This window comes from Octodon degus, unplaced genomic scaffold (assembly GCF_000260255.1).
Source record: "Octodon degus isolate 3935 unplaced genomic scaffold, OctDeg1.0 scaffold00046, whole genome shotgun sequence".
Lineage (NCBI taxonomy): Eukaryota > Metazoa > Chordata > Mammalia > Rodentia > Octodontidae > Octodon > Octodon degus.
Genome location: NW_004524622.1, coordinates 7,258,411 through 7,267,846, shown reverse-complemented (window position 1 = coordinate 7,267,846; position 9,436 = coordinate 7,258,411). Strand labels below are relative to the sequence as shown.

At 47.8% G+C, this 9,436-nt stretch overlaps 1 pseudogene; it reads left to right on the top strand.

The window, feature by feature from the left end:
- The first annotated feature begins 2,982 nt into the window (after positions 1-2,982).
- Positions 2,983-3,455, top strand: LOC101584533 (annotated as a pseudogene).
- Positions 3,456-9,436: the final 5,981 nt, after the last annotated feature.

Sequence of the window (9,436 nt, the reverse complement as noted above, 5' to 3'; positions counted from 1 at the left end):
TTAATTTTTTTATTTTTTTTTATGTGTGTGTGTATGTGTGTGTGTGTGGCCAGTTCAGCCCACCAGGGGGCGGGGCGGGCTGGCATGTGGTGCTGGGGGATTGAACCGCAGTCCCTTTGCTTTGCTAAGCTTGTTCTAAGTAGGTGCTTTAGACCACTGAGCCATCTCACCAGCCCAGCAGAAGTGTTTTTGTTTGTATTTTTCTTTTCTTGCTCTGTAGCTGAGGCTGGCCTTGAACTCAGTGTGGAGCTGAGGCTGTCCTGGGAACACACAGCAATCCTCCTGTCTCAGCCTACCAAGTGCTGGAATTACAGCTGTACCCTGCTGTGGCCCAGGTGTTTTTAATTTTTATCCCACACTAGATCAAAGGCAGTTTGTGCCCTTTGGAGTTGTGTGGCATCTAGACACCACTGTCCTGGAACCTTCGCTTGGGAACCTCACTTCATGAGTGCCAGCTGCTGGCTGCCTGTCCCTGAGGTCTGGGCTGGACCTGCACCTCAGGCCCAAGCAGTCCAGACTCTCCAGGCTGTGGGCCTGCAGCTGCCGTGGGGCAGCAGGCCTCAGTCTTGCCACAGGCTGACCTGGAGTCTGTATTGCAGGAGCAGCTTGAGGATACTGCTTGCCTTAGATGGGTCTGCAGTGGCAGAATTGAGTGTGTGTCCTACGAATGAGCAAGGATGGCGCTGGTGACAAACCTGAACATTATCTTAATGTGTCTGTGTTCAGCTTCTGTGTGCCCCAGCCTTTTCCTCACTTTAGGAACAAGCTTGTTGCAATCTGCCCAGAGACAGAAGGCTGAGTTCTCAGTCCAGGCAGTCACAGGAGGAAAGCACCCAGGTAGGGGGCGCCAGCCTTTGGCCCAGGTGGGCTTGCATAATCGTTTTCATCATGATGGGACATCAGGCCTCCATCTGTACTGTGAGAACTAGAGGCCAGAGATCTGATTTTGGTCCCCATAGGGGAAAACCCTCCTAGTTTTCCTACAGTTGGGGGAGGGAATTGCCCAATATGTTAAACGGGTAATATCATAAATATTTTTAATTTCATTTTTTGTGGTATAGGGGTTTGAACCCAGGGAACACAGAGCTTGATTCCCCAGTCCTTTTTTTTTTTTTATTTTGAGACATAGTCTCACTAAATACCCAGGCTGGCCCCAAATTTACAATCCTCCTCCCTTGGCCTCCTGAGGAGCTGGGATTATAGGTCTGCCATTGTGTTTGGAAGTCATATGTATTTTATTTTATTTTATTTTATTTTATTTTTTTGGTAGGACAGTTTCAATAATTAACACATTGCATACATTCTTCCTAGTGGTTAATTGCTGTACAAGATGCGGACATGATATCCTATTTATAAATAGCATTAGAACAAATCCCTCTATTCATTAAGAGAATGTAACTATATATCTATCCTAACCACTTTGAATACACAGATACAAAATGAACATTCATCTGTATCCCCCTTTTTTTTTTTAAAGTTCCGTTATTTGAATATTATAGGTGTAGGGCCAGGGAGATGGCTCAGGAGAATAAGCGCTTCCCTGGCAAGCACTTCCCTGGCAAGAGCAAGGGTCTGAGTTCAATCCCTGGTTCCAAAAAAAAAAAAAAAAAAAAAAAAAAAAAAGAGACAAACAAACAAACAAACAAAAAATGAATATTATAGGTGTGTAAACTCAGCAAAATATTCTAAAAGAGTCCAGTAGCCCATAATAGTATTGGGTCTTCCGCTTCACTGGCAATATCAGAAATTGTTGACCTGAGTCCCCTACAGCTCAACATAACAGCATGTCTTTACTTCTTATACTTCGTTTTTATACTTTTCTGCTGGATGGTTAAGACCAAGGTAAAGCAGGACCTATGCAACAAGAGTTGTAGCCCTTGGGTCTGATAAGATCAGTGAAAGCCCCTCAGGATTTATCCTGAGATCCTGTACCTCAGATTGTAGATCCTTTGTCAGTGTCAGCCATGTGGATGAGTCACGGCCATTGCTTGGCCAGTGTGCTCTCTGTGAAAGCCTGAGAGAATGTTTTCTCTCCATGTGACTCTCCTTAGGCACACTTTACATCATCAATCACTTTCCTCTTTGGCCCCATAATCTCCTTGATCAGAAAATTTGGGACACTACCGAGTTACATGATGTTACAGTACAAGTTCTCATATGTCCTGAGTCTTAATTGACCTTGGAAGGCTAGGGCCAAAATGTTGGCTTTCCTTGCAGGCCTCCTTTTTCTCTAATTTTGGTCTGCAAACTTAGGTTGTTAACTATCCAGAAGACAAGCTTATTGTCATTACCATACAACTTAGGCTGTTAAGCTTAGCCTCACTATCTGTCTGACTATCAAACATCTTAGGCATAACATGGAACAGGTATTTTTCATCAAGTATTGATATGTTGAACATTAAGTCTAAGTCCCTACAGAATATGATAAAAGAATTTAAAAATTAGAATATATTTTAAAAATAGGCATAAAGAATTATATACTTCTTATGTTTACACATAAGTCCAAAAATCTAACCATATACAACCTTGAAGCAGGACAGGCCCACAATATTCCTTTTCCTGTCTCTTGCTTTCATTCACCACTCCCTTTTTGAACAACCATCTACCCGAGAGATAGCATAGCAGCAACTGGCATGTCATGACAAGCAGCCCGTATTCAGAAGACCAGAATGACAGGCACTCCAAGCATGAAACTACTATTACAGATTACCATCTGCAGTGCAGTTGCTTAGTTCACAGGTATCAGTATATATAGTTAGGGTGAGAATCTTTCCAATTAACTGCTAGATTCAAAAATTTTCTGGAGAGTCTCAGGATCATTACCTTAGTCATATGTATTTTAATATAAATCTCCATTGTGTATCTATGGTCTGAATCAATTTTTCCATCACCACAGAAAGTCCTCTCATGTCCTTCTGTTTTCCTTAAACTCTTTCTCTCACTTCTTTTCACCATCTTCCACCTTGACTGCCAGCTGCCACCATGAAAGTCGAGCTGTGCACCTTCAGGAGGTACAAGATCTACCCGGGACATGGGAGGCGCTACGCCAGGACTGACGGGAAGGTCTTCCAGTTTCTGAATGCAAAATGAGAGTTTGCATTCCTTTCCAAGAGAAATCCTCGGCAAATAAACTGGACTGTCCTCTACAGAAGAAAGCACAAAAAGGGACAGTCGGAAGAAATTCAAAAGAAAAGAACACAACGAGCAGTAAAATTCCAGAGGGCTATCACTGGTGCATCTCTTGCTGACATAATGGCCAAGAGGAATCAGAAACCAGAAGTTAGAAAGGCCCAAAGAGAACAAGCTATCAGGGCTGCCAAGGAAGCAAAAAAGGCTAAGCCAGCATCTGGAAAGACTGCGATGGCTGCCGCGAAGGCTCCCACAAAGGCAGCGCCTAAGCAGAGATTGGGAAGCCCGAGAAAGTTTCTGCTGCACAAGTTGGTGGAAAACGCTAAATTGGCAGATCAGATTTTCAAATAAAGAGCTGTAATTCTAAACAAAACAAAACAAAACAAAATTCTTCCTCTCTCCCTACAAGAATCACTGTTCTCTCTCACTATAAATCAGTAGTCTGTCTTGAGGCTATTATAAACCAAATGAGATTGTGCAGTATATTGGTTTTTTTTTGTTTTGTTTTGGTTTTTTTTTTTTTTTTGGTGGTACCAAGGATTGAACTCAGACCCTTCCGCTTGCCAGGCAAGTGCTTATTCTACTGAACCATCTCTCCAGCCCCTGTGCAGTATATTGTTATGGTTCATATCTGATTGTCTTTCCAAAGCCTCAAGCTGTTGTAGGCTCCTATACAGACTGGCCTGGTGAGGTGGGTCACTGTGGGGTTTCCAAGTGGTTGCATCATCTTTTGTGAAAGTTGTCAGTTTAAGTTTTTGTCCACTTTATTTACTTGTTTTCTGTGGTGCTGGAGATTGACCAAAGGGCTTTATACATGCTAGGAAAATGTGGCACTGAATTATATTCCCAGCCAGCATCTTGATTTTAAAATTGGATGTACAGTGACACCTGAAATCTGCAGGGGTTATGTTCGTAGAGCACCTGCACATTGTGGGGTGGGAAGCCACTGCAGAAGTGTTTCAAAGGCCTCGCATCTGAGGGTGTCTTCGGCCAGGACCCCACTGCTCGCACTTGTGAGCATGGCTTAGCGTGGATACCTGTGCTTGCGCTGCCGGGTTAAGTCAGTGTTCAAGGATGTAAACGTGTGATGATGGCCAATATGCATGAGGTGGAAAATGAAGATGCTGCCTGCGCTTGTTGCTGGTGTCTGTTCCTCATTATTTTTTTGGGGGACCTCACCCATGAAAATACCCCTTCAACACCCCCACCCCTGACACTGAAAAACCAGATTTCACATATAGTCAGAAAAATGCCTATAGATGCCTATTGCTATAGTTTAAATCCTACATATGATATGTCTCCTCTAGTTATGTAGCTTAATTTAATAAGATTTTGTATTAATAAAGCCTTAGAAGATGCAGAGCATTTGGGCAGCAGCTTAGGCATTTTGAGGCTTTAAGTAGAACAAAATCAAGACTACTTGAGATAGCTACATGCACAGAGCAGCCTGTTCCGATGCAGGAACACTGGTGCACCTGCTGGAGATGAGCTACAGGGCAGCAGCCAATCGGCAGCAAGGAGAACTGGACAATGCTTTCCGAGCCTACTTGCAAACTTCCTGCCACAAAAACAATTGCAGAAGATATTTTCAGCTTTCACAAAAAGTTTAGGGAGTTTCCTTGAACAATTATTAGGTTCTAAGGAAAAATCCACAAATGATACAGGAAGTGGATAAAGCTGGAAAGTGGTCACATGTGTGGGGGCAAAACAGGGTCAAAGCACCTAAAGCAATCAAGCTACCTCAGTCCTAAGAAAAACATCTTGCTGGAGACAATTCCAGTCATTAGTCACACCTATCATGGTTATTCAGCTCCTCTTCTCTCATAAGGAGAGAGGTCTCTACCTGACCTCAGCTTTTGTCTCTTGTCTATATTGCTTCATCCCCTCAACACTTTTCCCCAGGACCAATCAGAGCTGTGCAGGGCACAGCAAAATGACTAAAGCTGAGACCTCTGAGCTGGAACTACATGGGGGTTTACTTAGGTTAGGTGCCATTGTGATCCTCATTTTATACATGAGGAAAGCAGTGCCCAGAAAGGAAACTGACTTGTCTAAAGTTTCTCTACTCAGGGCTGGCCAAGTGACTCAGCAGATTAAAGTGCCTGCTTAATCAGACACTGTGGCCAGGGTTCAATCCCCTGCGTGCTGTGCGGCCCCGCCCCTGGGACGTGCTGAGATGGCAGCTGAGACTGGATGTGGTTGTGCACTGGGAAGGCTGAAAACAGGAGAATCACTATGAATCCAACCTATGTAGTGAGACCCTGAACTAAAATACAAAAAAAAAAAGTTTCTCCACTTGCCAGGTGTGGTGGCCACTCCTATAATTCCAGCACTTGGGAGGCTGAAGCAAAACATGGGTCTCATGTGTTTAAGGCCAGCTTGTGCTACAAAATGAGTTCAAGGCCAGCCTAAACTCCATAGCAAGGCCCTGACTCAAAGAAACAAAAATCAAAACAACAGCAGTGAAAGAGCCATGCTTCTCCTAGGCAGTGCTCTGGTTCCTGTTTTAGAGTGGCTGCTGTCAGAGATGCACAGTCCGTGACTTTGTGTAGTAGTCAGCTGAGGTTCTCACAATACCTTTGGGCCAGGTTATTTTAAGTTACAATAGACTGTGAATTTCATCCACCAACTGGAGGCTCTTTCCACCTAAAATCATGATTTCAGCAGAAAAGAAAAGAGGAGCTAAGTTAAAAGTGAACACCTGTTCTTCTAAAATTGCTCCACGGCAGGACGGGCCCCAGAGGGTCAGCAGATGGTTTTGTGTTTCTAAGCCTGACCTTAGCAGCCTTCATCAATCTTGAGCTGATTGATGCTCAGGAAAGAGGCAGTCCACTTTCCCAGGGTACCTGAGATACCTCTGATTTAGTTACTACCTGAAGGCCAATTAATTAGCCTGCGTTGATGCTCTCAGATTTTCCTAGGAAAGCTCGGGAGTCAGGGCAGGGCTGGCTGGGGCAGCTTTCTAGCAGCTCATTACTTACTGTCACACTGGGCAGAGACGCTTATAAAATATAAAGAAAAAAATATCTCTCTGCACTGCAGAAGACAGGTGCTCCCCCAGGTTTCTAGCTTTCCCAAGCTCCAATTCCTGCAGCCCAAGGGCTCCCCACAATGCAAAACTGCCAACAAAAGACAAAAACTACGGACATACTCGTGTCTCTCCTGCGGCCTGTTTGCTAGACATTCCACTCTTGCTTTTCCAACCCAGGGTTGCAGTAAAAAGAGCCACGGCTGGGCTTGGGCATGGCTGTTAATGTGAGAAGAATGGTTGAGAACCGGATGTGTGGGCTCATGCAACTCAGGAAGCTGAGATGGGGTCGCAGGTAGGCGATTAGAGTGGGCAACTGAGTGAGCTCTTGTCACAAAATTTTTTAAAAATGAAAAGAGCTGAGGGAGGTAGCTCAGTATTTCCAGGGTTCAGTCTTCGGTACCACAAACAAACGTGACTAAAGGGAAAGAATAGAATAGCATATTGGTTTTTGGAGATGAGAATCTCACTAAGGTGCCCAGGCTGGCTTCCAACTCCTGAGCTCCAGTGATCCTCCTTCCTCAGCCGCCCAAGCCCCTGGGCCACTGGTATGTGTGTGGGCTCCATGCCCAGTCCTAGCGTGAGAGATTAGTTTCTCTGTGACTCTTCTAAAAGAAGAGTCAAGAAAATAACTAAAAGTTGGCTTTTTTACTAAGAACTTTCTCCCCATCACAGGTGCCATTTTTGGCAGTGTTTGGATTTCTTTTTCTTGTGAAGACTTCCTGACACAGCCTGTGTCCGTCGCATGTCATTTCTGCCGCCTGTGAAGTCTGGGCTCACACCCCGGCCGACCCCACTGCTTGGGCCTAGCAAGCAGAAGGGGCCACCCCTGCTGCCCACCGCCCTGTGGATGGAAGTGGAGGTCACCCGGGGTCACCTGTTCCCTTGGTGGGGACCCCGGGTAGACAGGACGAAGGGTGCGCTGTGCGGGCTCCGCTGGAGGCTTTCCCCATCTGAGCCGTTTTCAGCTGGGCCCTCCCGAGACGCGCAGCAGGGCCCGCCCGCAGACTCGAGACCTCAGCGGGGGAGCGGCAGGGCCGGCCGCTTGGATTTGGGAGCCTTAGGCAGAGTCCAGGCGCCTTCCCATCGCCCCACCCGCACCGCGCCCTCTTCCTTCCGCGCGATCTGCAGCTCCTCGATCCCGAGCCCGGCTCGTCCTTCCCTGGCCACGCATCCGGGTGGCGCGGCCCAAGCCCGAGCGCAGGGGCGCAGGCCCCGAGGCTGTTCAACTGCAGCTCGGACTCCGAGCGAGGAGCCCTGGCCGGGGGCTTAGGAGACCCGGCCCGGCGAAGCAAGCAGCCCCCCCCCCCCGCCTCCCGCGGCCGCCCCCCGCGGGCCCCCCCCTCCGCCGTCTCCGCCTGGAGGAGGCCCGGCCGCGCCTCCCGCAGATGGCGCCCCGATCCCGCTGGGAGCCGCCCCAGAGCGCAGCAGCTGGCGGGCAGGCGAGGGTCGGAGGCCTCGCTGGGGCCGGATTTCATGGTTCTTTGCACAAACGTGAGGGGCACCCGGCGGCCCAGTCGGGCCAGGGTCCGGGATTTGAGCTGGAGTCCGCGGCGGCGCTGGAACTAGCATTCGGGGCCGCGGGTCTGTGCCTCCGGCGGGTTCCAGGCTTCCTCGCCAGAAGGAAGACCCCAGAATAGTATAGGGCTCGGGCGCTGCAGTCAGCCCAAGTCAGGGACCACCACCCGTCGGAGAAAGGGCCCCTCGAGAGTTCCTTAGCCGCTGTGGTCGTTTCCTCATCTCTAAAATGGGGACCAGGACGGTACATACCGTCTGAGCTGCTCTGAGGAGGGAACGAGACGAAGCGCAGAAAGGGCTTGAAAGAGTGCCTGGCAGGTGCGCTGGTGCACTTTTAATAAATTGCAGGTATTAAACAATAAAAATAATTGCGGCTAAAAAAACAATAGGGTAGGTACATGAAAACAGGAGCAGAAGACTCCGAGCAGCACTGGTGTGTGTGTGTGTGTGTGTGTGTGTGTGTGTGTGTCTGTGCGCGTGCGCGCACGCGCGGGTGCATGTATGAGGCCCAGAGCCTGCAGCACGGCCCTGGCTCCTTGAAGGTTTCCTCCATGGTGACGATATTGACTCCTTTTTTCAGTCTTGGTGAGATCTTCATTCACGCAAACAAGATCCAGACATCTAAGATTTGCCTCTTCTCTTCCGCTGGGCATGGTGCATGTGAATGCCTGTAATCCCAGGAGGCTGAGGCGGGAAGACTGCTGTAAATTGGAGCTCAGCCTGGGCCACATAGTGAGTTTAAGCCTAGTCAAACCTCTACAGTGAGACCCTATCTCAAGAAGCAAAACAAAATAAACAAGTAAAGTACCAGACATGGTGGCACACACTGGAATCCTAGTACTGGAGAAGCTGAGGCAGGAGGGTCGCTGTGAGTTTGAGACCAGCCAAGGTTACATAGTGAGTTCAAGGCCAGCCTCAGTTGCATAGTGAGACCCTGTCTTAAAAAAAAAGAAAGTTAAGAATTGTTGGCCAAGGGCTGGGGGAGATAGCTCAGTAGAATAAGTGCTTGCCTGGCAAGTGCAGGGTCCTGAGTTCAATCCCCAGTACCACACGCACGCGCGCGCGCACACACACACACACACACACACACACACACACATGTTGGCCATTAGAGAAATACTGATTGAAAAAACACTGAGATTTCATTTTACTCCAGAAAAAATGGACATCAAGAAATCAAGTAATCACAAATGCTAGTGAGGCTTGGAGGAAGAGGAACCCTTCAGCATTACTGGGGGGGGAGGCCAGGGATAAAGCTCAGCACTACACCACCTGCCTGGCAAGCACAAGGTCCTGAATTCAATTCCTGATGCCTCCCACCTCCCAAAAAAGACATTGCTGGTAGGAATGTAAACTAGTATAAACACTATGGAAATCAATATGGAGGTACATCAAAAACTAAATATAGAAATTCCAAGCTGGGCATCATGGCACTCACCTGTAATCCCAGCACTCAAGAGACAGAGGCAGGAGGATTTCCATGAGTTCGAGGTCAACCTGGGCTACACAGTGGGTTCAATAATAGCCTGGAATTCAATTTGGCCCTCTGTTCTCCTCTTAGGAATCTGCCTGAAAGGTGTCACATTGCCGGGACACGTGCATGCCCGTGCTTACAGCAGCACAGCTCCTCACAGCTGGATCACGGAAGAATATGGATATTCACACACAGTGCAGTGCCACTGTGCCCAAAGGAGGATAAACTGGAGTCATTTGTAGGCCGACGGTTGTGCCTCGAGACCGTTGTGTTAGGTGGGATAAATC